This window comes from Sciurus vulgaris, assembly GCF_902686455.1.
Source record: "Sciurus vulgaris genome assembly, chromosome: 6".
Taxonomy (NCBI): Eukaryota; Metazoa; Chordata; class Mammalia; order Rodentia; family Sciuridae; genus Sciurus; species Sciurus vulgaris.
In genome coordinates, this window is record NC_136466.1 from 10,851,890 (window position 1) to 10,866,691 (window position 14,802).

A 14,802-nucleotide genomic window follows, 5' to 3' on the forward strand; every position below is an offset into this window, starting at 1 on the left:
GGAGAACCAAGTGGTCAGACTCACTGGGCATCCTGGTGGTCTCTTTCTTTGGAAGGGCAGTATCTTAGATGGCAGGATGCCTATCACTCCTGTTCTAAACTTGAGGGTAGGAGATGACTTCACTGTCCCCTGATCTACACACTCTTGCAAGTTGGCCACACACAGAGAGAAAAGGGAGTTCCTTTTACTCCAAAAGACATAAACATGGTGGTCACATCATAGCATGTAACTGAGGGTCCAGAAAATTTTTCCTTGTGTTTCCAGTAAAACCTTTTTGAAGCCATTGGTTTAAGTAACTCTAAGTGTTGCTTTCCAAGTCAGTTCAAACCAAATTAATTTTCTCCCTCTGCATCTTTTCCACCCTGAATAATTAATTTTTTGCAAGTTTACCCAAAGCATTTTTAATTTGTTCAATTCTTATCACCTTTGGTGCTAATGCCTGGTCCTCCTGCCGCCATTTCTCAACTATAAGGCACCTCACTCGTCATGCTCCACTTTCACCCCTGTCCAGTTCATTTTTCTCAAACAGAAAAAATCATTTTAAAGCACAAATGTACTCCTCTCTCTCTCTCTCTCTCTCTCTCTCTCTCTCTCTCTTTCTCTCTCTCACACACACACACCACATTGCTTAAAACTCTTGAAGTCATCCTGTTTTCAGAATCAATCAAAAGACTAACATGGCCTTTGGGACCGCTATTGCTGCTCCCACCAGCCTCTTCAGGGCCAGCTCTGGCCTTTTCTCTGGGTTCCAGCCATGCTGGCCTCTCATTAGCTGTCACAAAGGCCAAGTGCCTTTCCTGCCCGGGGCCAGTGTCCATAGTGTTCTCTGGCTTGGAACATCATCTTCTCATGTTCTCCCTGCACCCAGCTGAGGCTGCAGCTCTGCTGAGACAAACATCACCTCTCCTATGTCCCCAATATAAATTAGTTTTCCCCATCATTTTCTCATAGTATTCCATTTCTTTAGTCACGATACTTAGCACATTGTATAATTACATGTTTGTGTGTTTATTTGCTCACTATTGACTTCTACCAGGAACTAAGTTCAAATGGGTAGCACCATGGCAGGTTGGTATACCAGTTATACCCAAGGTGAACCACAGTGCTAGACATGGTGGACTCCTAATCAATATTGCCTTGATTTTTGTTTGCCACTTTGCTTAAATTCAATTCCAGATCAAGTTTTATCTGGATCTTGATGATAATAGGAAATGTTTTCTTTCTTTCACCACTAATAATCTCTGGTGATTCTCTTCTCCCTGACGACTTTGCATACCAAAAGAGAGGAGGATCAAATTCTACATATGAAGCCATAATGAGCTTACTCCATCACCCCACTCATCAAAGGCATGTGGTACTGCTAATCAAAGTTTCCATTTAGCAGCAGCAGACCAAGGAGACAATACTCTTAACATAATTACAGTCAAATGCTAAGAGACGTGATATTTAAGTTTGCTTCACAAATGTACTGCTTACCTAAGCTTTAAGATGTTGAAAGTAACTCCAGAGGATCTGTTCAGCCTACAGAGTCCTTCATCCCTGTCTCCTGCCAGTCAGTCTTTTCCTGGCCTTTGCCACTTCCCCTGAATCCACCACAATAACCAAGTTCATTTGGAAGGAAGAACTTTCATTTCTCTGTCTAGAATAAAGACATACCTCCCCTGTTATTGAGCAATTTGAATTTCTACTCATCCTAGAAACCAGGCTCAGACATTCCCTGCAGCAGGACGGGCCAGGGCCCCAGTGGAGGATTTACGCAGGACCCTGACCTTGCTAAGAGTGGGTCAGTTGCTGAACTGTCCCTTGCTGGCCCACCTCATTCCCTCATTCCTGAGATCTGTGAGTTTGGACTTGACACGTAGTGGGTGCCTAACAGAAGTATGTGGGAAGGAAAGAAAATAAAGGAGGATTGCAAGAATGGAAAGAAGGAAGCAGGGAAGGAGGGAAAAGACAGTTTGTGCTTTTCGCATTAGGAAGAGAAATAGGAAATTTTGTGAGAATCTCATGATCTTAGTGGAGAGAGATGACATAAGCGAAAATCAATAGCAATTAGTATATGATCAGGGCAGATCCTGAAAGCTTTAAATAGGCCTATAAGAATCCACAAAGAAAGTAAAATAAAAACTTTTGGAGTAAAAAACTCAGGACCTGAGCACCGGGAAAAGCCATTTGTTAGCCAGTCTTTTTGCATCAACAAGGAGCAGAAAGGAACACTGTGTACCTCACCTTTGACAGCAATATCTTCCTCCAACAAAATGTGGTATGTGAAGAGGTTCGTCTCCAGGATGCTAATGCCAAACTAAAGCAATCCAATGCCAAGGAGCTTCCTAGAGCTTCTGCAAACCCAAGTCTCCTGGCAGCTCTGCACAGCTCACAAGAAAAATTCATATTCTCCAAGATTGATCTTTCGGCCTTGCTATGCTCAGATCCACCCGAGGAAGGCAAGACTGAAATGCCAAGGCTCATTTCTGGCCTGTGATGTCAATTTGGTGCTGACTTGGTGTCTGAGTTCTGAGTTGGTGGTGGTGGACTGGCTCCCTCCACAGTCTCATCGTAGCTAACTCTGCGAGGACAGCTGGGGAAGCTGGCCCCATTTCACAGAGTGAACTAGAAGATTCAGGCAGGATGGGAGGCACTCGCAGGATCTAAGACCCTTGCTGTGCCTAATGGGTCATGCTGTGTGGGTGTGCTCAAGGTCGGGGAAGCTTTGGTCTAGCTTACTTGAGGTCAACAGTCCTCCTCACTACTAACTTTTTCTTAGCTCTTACTAAAAGCCTAGAACCATGTCTCACATCTTTTAATCACACATCAGCCATTTGTGACAGGTTTCTTTTACTTACCATCTTGCTTCTTACACAGTAGGAAATTAAGGCTCAGAGAGTTTGCAACATTCACCCAAACCAGATTTGAACCCAGACCTGTTCCACTCCATGATGTGAGCTCATAACCTCTGGCTGCTACCGTTGAAACCACCACTCTGCCACTTTTGGCTCCTTCCCTTTCATCCCTCTGGTTGCTTAAGTTTCTATCTGGCCTCCTGTTTCATGTAAGGGTCAGCACACTACAACCCATAGGCTGAACCTTGACTGCTGTCTGTTTGGGTAAATAAAGTTTTATTGGAACATCACCAGGCTCGTTCATTTACAGGTTGTCCACAGCTGTTTTGAAGCCTGTTCAAGATTGCTCAGCCACATTATTCCTCAGTGTTTCTCATCATAAATCATCATTTTAAAAAGTGGCTTGGTTGCTCTAGGCAGCCTGCTCCTTGACTCTGTAGTACGTGTCTGCTGTTAGTTGTTCATCCACATCCGAGCAAGGAGGGTGCTTCTCTTCCCACGAGGGTCCTCTCCTCTATTACCCACTGCGGGAGGGGAGTGGGAGCATGGCCTTGGGGAAAGGAGCCCTCTCTGCTCCCTGACATGCAGTGAGCTTCCTGCATGGCCTGAGCTTGGCCTTCTAGACAGACACGTGCTCACATGGACAGTGAGCTCCCTACCATGGGGCAGTTTCGCCTTTAGCTGGAACTCCATTTGCATCTTTGAGGCACTTGGCCTTGGGGCTATGGTTCTCTCTTTGGAAATGCCACAGGACAACCTGACTTCCCACTTGATATTGTAGTGAAGTCCTGGGTGGACCCCCAGGCCTTCCCCGCATTGCTCTTCTCTAGGTTAAAAAACTAATATTCCATCAATGACTTTTATTGTGATTCCTTCTAAATCTCTTCAGAATCCTCAAAGTTGAGGCCTAAAATTTCAGATCTGTCAAAAATTTCATTGTGAACACTCTTTTGATAAAATGTCTCTTAGAGCTATGAAATACCTTGTGACTCACGATGAAATAATACATATCCCAGAACTAAGTACTGATAAGGATATGTTTTATTAAGTTTCCCTTTTCACCTTGGTTTACTAGGAAGCTCATACCAAAGCTTATGTTCAGTTTTTGTCCACTCTTCTAACTTCATTTTTTGCCTCCTATCTTCAATCATATACTAATCACTTTTGATTTTATAGTTCCTGTGTTTTCTGGTGAACTATCTTATATACCTGCTTACATGGGATCAATGAGTCCCCATGCCCACTGTGTGTGGAAGGCAGGAGAGGTACCTTCACAGATGAGTGTTTGTGGGGACTAGTGAGGAGCAGGCACCTCTGTTTTTTCTCATGCTTTAATCCTGAGAATGATGGTGCTGCCAATAGAAATGAGAACAGGAGCCAACGCTTATTAAGTGGTTCCTGCCTGACAGGTCCCCTTCTGAATGCTTTACAAGGATGTCACCTCATTTCAACCTTACGGCCAGCTTCCAAAGTAACGTTATCAGCGACATATTAGGATGGAGAAATCAAAGCACAGGGAAGTGAGTAATTTTGCCTCCATCAAAGATGCAGAAAACGGCAGAGCCAGCACTGAAACCAGCTCCTGCCCTCAGAAGGTGTGCTTCCTGTCACTGCGCTACGCCACCTCCATCACCAGACCTCCCCAAACCACTCTGCAAGGGGCTCAGGGGGTCTTTCTCCCCACATTCTATTGGTGCATTAAAGTTGTTCCTATTGATGGGATGTGTTGCTACACAATCACACCTGCACACAATACGACAATGTACCCTCCCCAGTGTCCCCCTCCCTCCCAGCTTCCACCCCGTGGGCCCTTTCCTTTACTCCTCTCCCTTTGATTTTTAGGAGACTACCCCCACCTTTGTTTTCTTTTTCCCTCTCTAGCTTCTGCATATGAGAGAAAGCAGGATCCTTCACCTTCTGAGTCTGAGTTACTTCACTTAACAAGATGGTCTCTAGTTCCATCCGTTTTCCTGCAAATGCCATAATTTCCTTTTTCTTTACCACTGAATAAAACTCCCTTGTGTACATGTACTGCATTTTCTCTATGCATTCCTCTGTTGATGGGCACCTAGGCTGGTTCCAGAGTTTGGCTACCGTGAATTGTGCTGCTATAGCCATGGGTATGCGTCACTGTAGTATGCCAACTTTGATTCTGCAGGATAAGTACCGAGGAGTGGGAGAGCTGGTCCCATGGGGGTTCCATTCCCATCTTTTGAGGACCCTCCAGACTGATTTCCAAGGTGGTTGTGCTAATTCACCCACAGCGTGAATGAAGTGTTCCTTTTCCCCACATCCTCTCCAGCCCTTGTTATTATTTGTGTTCTTGGTGGCTGCCATTCTGACGGGTGCGAGATGAAATCTCAGTGTGGTTGATTTGCATTTCCTTAGATGCTAATGATGTTGAAGATTTTTCCGTGTATTTGTTAGCCATTGTATTTCTTCTTTTGAGAAATGTCTGTTTCATTCATCTATCCATTTATTAATTGGGTTGTTAGATTTTTTTGGTATAAAGTTTTTTGAGCTCTTTACATATTCTAGATATTAATCCTCTGTCAGAAGTGTAGCTGGCAGATTTTCTCCCATTCTGTGAGTTCTCTTTTCAGATTCCTGACTGTTTCCTTTGCTGTGCAGAAGCTTTTTAATACGATGCTGTCCCATTTTTTAACTCTTGAGGGGTCTTGCTGTTTCAGATGATGTGAGGCATCCACAGCCACTGGGGACCTCACTCTCAGGAATATCAATATGAGCTTCGGGTGTTGCTCTCCACTGAGCACCCAGCAGCGATGGCTTCTGACTTCCTTGAGATCTGTCCAAGAGCTCATACCGAGGACCTGGTATGGTTTAGATCTGGATTGGTAAACCAGGTTCTGGTATGGTAAACCATACCGAGGACCTGGTATGGTTTAGATCTGGATTGTCTCCTAAATGCTCATGTGTTGACGACTTAATCCCCAATACAGCGCTGTGCAGAGGGCAACTTTGGGGCAGTGACTGGATTGTGAGGGTTCTGACCTTGTCAATGGACGAATCCACTGAGAGATTCATAGCTGAATGGACCATTGAGAAGTAATGGAAACTGTAGGCAGTGGAACCTGTTTGGAAGGAGTGGGTTCTTTGGGACTACAACTTGTCCCTGACCCCTTTTTCTCTCCCTGCTTCTCAGCTGCCAGGAGTTCCACCATGATATTCTTACTCACCCCAGGCCCCGAGCAATGGAGCCAGCTGACCATGGGCCAAAGCCTCTGAAACCATGAGCCCAAACAAACCTTTCCTCCTTTTTGCCTATCTACATCAGGTCTTTTGTCACTGCAATAAAAAGCTAACTGACACAGACCCTTTGCAATCAGAGAGGCCATCCCAGTCATCGGCCCAGTAAGGATCACGGAGAGCAGACAAATCCTGGCTTGAGATGGTGCCATTCATACAAAGGTCCTTGTTCAGGCAGGACAAGGGCAGGGGAATCAGGGGACAACCTCTAAGCAAGAAAATAGGAAAGAAGGAAGGAGGGGAGGAAGCCAGCAGACCTGCCGGGAGACCTCAGTATACCTGTTATATACCAGACACCGCGTTATATAAGCCAAATATTATTTTCGTTTTCAAATGCGGAAATGGCTCAGATACGAGATGACTTATCTGAAGTCATCCAGCAAGTTTCAGGGTAAACACATGAATAACTCTTTGTAAGAAAGAGCCTTGGCCAAGTAGGTATGAGTAGTTCACTTCAGGAGATGAAATGTCACCTCTGCTCGTGGGAGTTGTGGTCACAACTGGGATATGGAGGGAGGGCAGACCCCACGGCTGGAGTGTGGGCATGACGGGGCCCTGGGGTATCCTCAGGGAGTGCAATCCCACTCCCAGAACAGAGGACAAATGGGTGCTGGGGCAGAGGGGAAGACCCAGTGAGTGCAGTGGCCAGGAGTGAGGACACCCTGGGCCCCAGTGAGGTGTCCCAGCTCAGGGCTTTACTCCATCTCCTGTCCTGGAGGGTGAGGAGAGGGGCTGGGTGCAGGATGGGCTGCTGCCCCAAATCCACACCTGGCTCTCTGGATTCACTTTCCTTCTCTTTGTAAAAGGGAAGGGAAGGGAGGGAGGAGGAGGAGGGTGGAAGGAGGACCTTTACACCTGAGCGCCTACACGTGTGTAACCTGACCCACACGGGACATCCTCATTATTAGGCAAACACCATGGGCCCATCTGGTGAGAGGCCATTAGAAGTATCCTGGTCACCCTGTGATGTGCACGGGAGGCAGATGGGCTTCTCAACCAGCATGTCCCAGAATGGCACATGGATTCCAGAAAGGGTCTGAGATTCCAGCAAGAGACCAGAAAGGAGGAAAGAGTCAGCAAAGGCCAGGAGATGCCCATGGTCCCTTGGGAAACACCAGGCCTGTGGGAGTGCCACAGCACTGAGATCAGGGGACACCCTCGCAGCACTCTCTCCTGAAGCTTCCTGTTTAAACTCTCATTCTTTCTGTGGAGATGTGCCCTGGTTCCCAACAAGGACTCTCACATCTAGGGTTTGTCCTATCTCTGTGACCCGACACCAAATATGTACTTATAGTCCTGAAGAGAGTGGCCACTGTTCCCTGAGTGCCTGGCCCACACGCAAACATCCTGGGCACAGCCCTGGGTGCCTTGGCATGTAGGGTGGGCTCTTTAACAGCCTGCACACTGCTGGTTGCCAGAGTTGTCCTTCATCTGCGATTAGATCAGGCCATAAACTCCCCCTTCCCTTCCCCTTGTGGAAACTCTGCAGTGCAGGCAGGGATCCAGGCGCGGGAAACCTTCACTGTGGCCGCTTGCCAAGGCTTTGCAGCACCGGGGCGGGTGGCACGCTGCAGAGTTCAGGGCCTGACACTGTCCCTGCCGGGTGTGCACTGTGTCTCTGTCAGGGCTGGGGGCCTGCCAAGCCCACGCGGGGGGCTGGTTCTGCTGGCCCATAACCCAGGATGGGTCCTTGGCTTCCTCCAGCCTCCAGAGAAGGTCCTTGACTTAGTAAAGTTTGCCGATCTTTCCGTCCTGCCAACCACACTCATCTGAGCCCAGTCTTTCCCCTCCTCCTCAGTTTCCTCACCTGCAAAATGGTGGGAGACAGGAAGGAGTAGCAAATGGGGAAAAGCAAGGGGTCCCTGGAGTCACTCTCTGTGCTAATATAAGTACTAATATTCTCCAGCCAAATCTGGCCACCTCCCAGGGTAGGAGCTTAGGACCCTTCAGAACGGGAAGACCTTTCCAACCCTCTTCGTAACAGCTTTAGACAACCTGCATTAGGATGCGATTGCCAAGCACAAACTTGGCTACTAACGAGTAAAGAGCTCTGAGGGGCTGCAACACCCAGCGGGGGGCATGAGATGGAGAAGGAGCTTCCTGCCTTCTTCCACTTAAGAGGATCCCTCCCCGACTGGAAACAGGAAGCGTTCACACCTCAAGGCAGGAGTGGCCTGGGGCGATGGCAGACCCCCTGGATGAATCTGTTCACAGCAATTTCAGTCCCTGGCTGTCCAGCTTCTTGTCATGCCCGGGCTTGAGCTTTATGAAGAAGGGGGAGGCACAGTCGCTTAGCTCAGCCCTCCCCTTCTTGCCTGACAGTTGTTCCTCCAGTAATAAGTCCAAGTGGCTCCAGATTCTTCTATCTGTCTGAGCAAGAAGCTCCCCCAGTGTGTGGTCCCAGGAAGCATCTATCAAATGTTTTAAAGTCATAGTAGTACAACCTAAAAAAAAATGGTAAGAAAATGTTCCCAGTGATACAGTGAAATAGAAATGCTTTCAGCAATATCAGGAAAGTCTCAGAGAAGAATTAAGAATGCTGAGAACTCTCAAGATAACATTAAACCAGTGCTCGTTGCATCTACAGAAGAAGCCGGACCTAGTGACTGGCAGGTGCGTCCAGAGGAAGCCAGGCTTTTCTTCCCTGGAGAAAGCAAGCTGAAGGTGACCTCTGCAAGTCCAGCATGAGCAGCAGGGCCTCCCACAGGGACGTGTGTGCACCCGGGCATGATCCCTGGGGGCAGGTGCACAGGGTGGGAAATTTGAAGAGATGCTGAGACTCCAGCCTTGACAAGGAACAGTCAGAGGGTTGAATCACTGGTGCAAAAACACTAAAGAAGAAGAGGAGAAGGCGCAGGAGGGGCTAGGGAGGGAGAAGGAAGAGTGGAAGAGGAGAAGGAGGCAGGGGAACAAAACGTGGAGGCAGTAGAGGGGCAGAGAGCAGGGGAGGGGACGATGGAGAAGGAAATGGGAGAGAGAAGGAAGGGGAGGAGGAGCAGGAGGGAAGGCAGCCGAGGAAACAGGAGACAGGACAGGGACGGGGGAATGGCTGGATTTGTAGCATTCAAGGTCTTGAGCCAGCTGTGGCTTCGCCCTGCTCCTTGCATTGGCTGGCGTGTCCTCTGCTGCTCTGTGTGCCTGGAGCATTTATTTATTTATGTTTAAAAATGGAAGAGGAAGGAGGAAAAAAGGAAAGGGAAAGAAAGAGGAGGAAGAGGGAGAAGGGAACCCTATCCCTCCTGGGTTCTCTGACGAAGGTAATCAGCAGGCCAGGGACAGGAGAGACAGTCCTGCAGACGTGACCTGCCGGCCACGGGAGGCCCCCAGGAGCCGGAAGTCTGTCTCCTCCCCCAGGTCTGGTTCAGTGAGTCCCTTGCACCTGGGCCAGGTGGAGACCGTAGCTCCTCCCCTGTCCTCCTTGCTGCGCGGGGGACCCAAGGCCCCAGACCTGGCATCAGGCTGCACTTCTGCTGCTCAGCATGCCATCCAGATGGCCCCACAAACGCTCTGGAAGCGCCTGCTCTGAGCCAGGACCACCCGGGCCCAAAACCCTGATCCTCCTGAGGCATTTAAAGGTTGGGGCGGGTCATTCAGAGCCTGTGTTGCCCCCTCTGTAAAATGAAGGGGTTGTCTGGGTGGGCTTTGGGCTGAGTGTAATGCAGACTGCAGGCTCATGGCTGGGGGCGCTAAACTTCACCACTTGGCGAGAACTTCTTAGCTCCTCTTGATTCTGTTGCAAGGATTGGAATTCTGCTTACACTTGGATTTGGAAAGATGATTCCAATTTCAAAAGGAAATTCGAAAATTACTGAATGAGATGCTCCCCAAGGCCTAAAGTTTTTAGAGTTCTCGGGTGTATTTCTAAGGTTCGGTGAGTCCTCGAAGCCTCTAACTAAGAATCCATTCACTCATTCATTCAACAAATACCTAAAGAGGCTCCTCAATGACCAAATGAGGCAAAGACAGATGACAAGTAGATAAACAAGCCATCAGACACAGTGCTCCTGCAGACGGACACGCAAGGTGGAGAGGGCCGCACAGGGCTTCCTGGAACTGAGGCTTCACAGTGACAGAGCCAGCCTGGGAAGGGCATAAGGAGGAGTGGACAGGGCAAGAGGAACAAAGCTCGAAGGTCAGATGGTGCAGGTGAACCTGGGTGACCTGGGCCAGAGGAGCCAGGTCAGAGATCACAAGGGAACAGGAGGAGCAGTGTCAGGAGGGTGGCAGGCGCCAGAGGACAGGAGGACTCCAAGCCCACGCAGGGAGTTTGGATGTGAATTTAATGTAGCCGGACACCTCTGCAGCTTGCAAAAAGGGGCCCGATGTGCTCTGATGACACTTTACAAGGGCTACTCTGGCTGTGTGGAGGGGGACAGTAAAGGAGCAAGAATAGCAAGCGCTCTCACAGGGGCAGGAATGAGATGATGGAGACAGAAACACAGAAATCGTCTGGAAAGGTCAAACGTGCACATAGAAAAATGAGAAAAAGGTCTCAGGATCAGCTTATATCCAACATCTTCCCAGACTCCTGACCAACAGATACGGATCTTAACTTGGCTTTTAGTGCCTAATTCTGCCCTAGCCTTCACCCATGCTTAGTGATCCCAGAAAGCCAATTCCCTCTGTCTTCTCGACCATTTAAAGGAAAATATGGATTCGGATGCACCCCTTATCTAAACAGCCCCCTCTTCCTTATTGCAAAAGCTGCTGGAACAATTTTTGAATGGGAAAGACAAATGAAAACTTGGGCCACAGCATTAACTCTTTGATTTTAGGTGGGTATGCAGTGATGCTTGCCAACAGATTGGACCGAGCAATTAACTGGGCACAATTGGAAAGGAATGGAAACTTTGAATTGCAAGACCCAGGGCCAGTGAGCGGTCGTTATTCTGAAGTGCGGCCACATCTTCAGCACACACAGCACTTCAAAGGATGAAAAGGAGCCACAGTCATGTCTCTCGCCTCTAAGGATGTGTGCTCCTGTCGGAGACCCGTGACCATCAGAGCCCGAGGCTGGTGGCAAGGGTGCTGGGTTTGGGATCCACCCCGGGAGTTAGGACACCTCTTCTAGCCCTTCTGGGTCTGATTTCTTTTCTGTAAAACATGGACAATGCTTTCCAACCTTCCTCACGTGAGTTACACAGGATTTGAACACACCTCGTAAGTTGTGCAGGGTGGTAGAAATCGGAAGGGCTATTGTTTCGGACTCCAAGTCAGAAGGAGGAGGGTGGCAACGTGCCAGTTTAGAGAGCCGCCTCTGGACGGAGAGTCCCTAATGAGGAGCCTTAGTGCCAACACCACCCGGGACCTGCTGATGCTCAGGCAGGGTTGATGCAGGGCTCCAGCTCCACTCAGCTGCCTGTTCTGTAAGTCCATCTGTATCAGACACAACCACAACCACTTGTTTATTTGATGACTTCTTTCTTGCCACAATGGCAGAGATGAATGGCTGCAACCGAGAATGTGTGGCTAGCCAAGTTGAAAATACTTACTACCGGTCCTTCACAGAAAAAGGTACTGGCATTTACTGGCTCTTGGCTTAGAGAAGACTCTAAACCCCTGTTGACACGAAAAGCACCATGATATTCAAGGCAAGATTTGGATACATGAACTGAATCAGAAAGTTTCCTCCGTCCAGTGCTGTAATCCCAGTGACTTGGGAGGCTGAGGCAGGAGGATCATAAGTTGAAGACCAGCCTCAACAAATTAGTAAGAACCTGTCTCAAAATGAAAAATAATAAGGGCTGAGGATGCAGCTCAGTGGTAGAGCACCCCTGGGTTCAATCCTCAACCCTGAAAACAAAACAAACAAAACAAAACAAGAAAAAGAAGAAGAAGAAAGAAATCATCCTGTAGTCCCCAACCCTGTGCCACAATCTCCAACACTTCCCAGGCGTCCACTGCACAGGAGGGCGGCATCACGAGGCCCTTTCTTAATGCTCCAGTACAGATCCAGTTTTATTTCTCTTCTGAATGTTTATTGCAGTGCCTGCATCCTAACAGTCTCTCGATTAAGTTTAACCAAATTAAATCTGAGCCATAAATCGAGGAAGCATAGCACACCAAAGGATAGACAGAGCTCATTTGTCCCAGACCCACTGGCAATATATCATGGAAAGGGAAAGAAAGTTGGAAGTGAATTAATTCACTCTTAATTAATCAGTTATGCAAATATTTATTCCATGCCACCTATAAAAATACTTTCTGCAGTCGAGTGCAATGCTGCACACCTGCAATTCCAGCTTTTGGGAGGCTGAGGCAGGAGGACACCTTGAACTCAGGAGTTCAAGGTCAACCTGGGCAGCATAGAGAAACCCTGCCTCTTAAAATAAATCAATTTAAATAAATAAAGCTACGTCAGACAGAAAAGTTAAGACAGATTAGATAAAGGGATTGTATTCATTTATTCTCCAAGAATTCACTCACAATTTGCTCTGCCATGCTGGGAGCAAAGACTGGGGGTTCAGAGCCAACTGTCACCATGTCCTGTTTCGGGGGTGACAGTGGAAGAGGTGGGGAGTTGGCAGATGATCACAGTACAGGGAGACAAGGGCAATGTGGAGGTGGCAGGGAGATGGGCAGGATTCCTGGGCACACCCTCCTAGTACATCCTCTGCCACAAACGGACCCGCAGTTCCCTCTCCAAGGGAACGTGCGAGGACCAAGGAGACCCAGGTGGAAGCTCCGCATGGCCCTCAGGTAGATCCCGTCTGGCGGGCCAACTGGGCCATGCTGAGCACGACAACGCGCCTCATGCAATCCTCAGAGCAGCTCCGCGTGGTTTACAGCGGCCATGTCACTTGTCCAACAGTCGAAAGTGGGAGAGACCAGTGTGGGCCCATCAGCTCAGCCTACGCCCTGAACCCCGCCCTGCTGAGCCTAAATACTGAGGAGAGAAGAGGGTGCGCCCGCTGGAGAGGCCTGGCGTTCCACCCTCGGAGAGCGTTCTGTGTTTTGGTACCTGCCACATGGACCCTGATTGCACCAGGACCCCCTGATGTGGGTGAAGGGCACAGGGGGAGCATAACACTTGGTTTGTGCTCTGTAAGTCAGTAAGGGAGGGAGGACAGCCCCGGGCGTTGCAGAGAGGAGCACCCCCTGAGCCACGAGGTGCCGCCGTCTGCCGTGACTGCTCTGGGGAGCCATTCTGGACTCTGGCCAGGATACCATTTGAGCCCAGGGAGCTCCCTATCAATTAGTTGACAGCTGCGGGCACGGGAGACCCAGGGTCTCCACGGGGTTACTCCTTTCGGCCAGATCCACTCCTCAGGACACGTCTATGCAAAGGTCATGGTGGGCCTTGTGGGAGAAGAGTTGGAACATAAATATAGGATTGATTAAAGTGAAAATTAAGTGTTTCCTAATTCCAGGCCCTGTCCAGGAGACAAGAGCTTCCACGTCAGTGTGGTTTTCATATTTTCATTTTCAGTTTTTCACTCAGTATCTCTACCAAATGTGGTGTGAAACCAACAAATAACCAAGAAATGTGACAAAAAGCCGCAATCTTAAATAAATTTCATAATGAAAATAATGACATACAATATCACTTCCACTTTATGGTCTATGATGAAAAAATCATCTTAAACTAACCAAACACAGTGACAGACACCGGTGGAAGGCCTTCCTTAGTAGAACTTTCTGGAGATAACAGTGGTAAAGTGGTGATATCAACAAAATGTAAAAGGTGTGGCCACGCTGACTCACTAATTCTTCTTCCAAGAATTTATTCCAAAGAGGTTATTAGACAAGTGCTCCAAGTTTCATGTACACCACATGTTATTGACAGCATCATTGATAATGCTAAATATTGAGAACAACCTAAAATCCACAGAAGGACATTATTTATACAGACCATGGTAGGCAGCAGACCCTTTGAAAGGAGGGAAGGAATCTGTGGGCCACCCTGTGGACTTCCTCAGGTTTGTTCCATGGAGATGGGGCTTTCTGTCCACAGACCTAGCCATGTACATCATGCCCATGTGCAATCTGAGCAGGGAGAGGCCAAGAATGAGCTGTACCACATTATTGGTGCCTGGTGGCTCTTTCTTGGTGATGAGGTTCCAGATAATTTTTCTTTCTTTTTTCTTTCTTTTGTTTATCTATATTGTTTGAATTTTGCAATGACCATATAGCATCTATAAACAGAAAGCTGACTGTTTTTAAAGATCAAAGGAAAACATCTAAAGGTGACACAAATTTGCTGGGGAAAAGGCCAGGCTGAAACACAATTAGGGCTGGCTTCCAGAATGGGACTGTGGAGCAGGCTGATTCTGCTGCTGGCCTTGCACAAAATGATGAGCCCTTCCAGGCCTGGAGAAGGCAGGAAGGCCCAGGAGTCGGTCCTGGGGTTCAAATGTCAGCTCTGTCATTTGCCAACTGAGCAAATTGGGACAAATTGCTTAGCCTTCTAACCTCAGTTTCCTTGTTTGTCAAATGGGGGCCTGAGAGTACCTGCCTCTAAGACTGTCACAAAGGCCAGGGAGGCGAGGAGATGGAAAAGTACCTCTCACGATGCCTGGCATGTCCTCAATGTTCACCAGACGCTGTGACAACCAGCTTCGGACCACAGTAGCTTATGCGAGTTGACATTCCCAATAAAACACTAATGAACAGGGCGGAGCAGGAGAAGGTGAGGGACAACTAGGTCCAAACCCCACAAAAGTGGACACACAGAGGTCTAGGTTCTGCCATGCGAGGG

At 48.4% G+C, this 14,802-nt stretch overlaps 1 protein-coding gene across 1 annotated transcript in view; it reads right to left on the reverse strand.

The window, feature by feature from the left end:
- The window catches only part of DOCK2 (dedicator of cytokinesis 2), a 407,460-nt gene that overhangs the window by 174,553 nt on the left and 218,105 nt on the right, over positions 1-14,802 (reverse strand). The gene's annotated exons all lie outside the window — the stretch shown is intronic.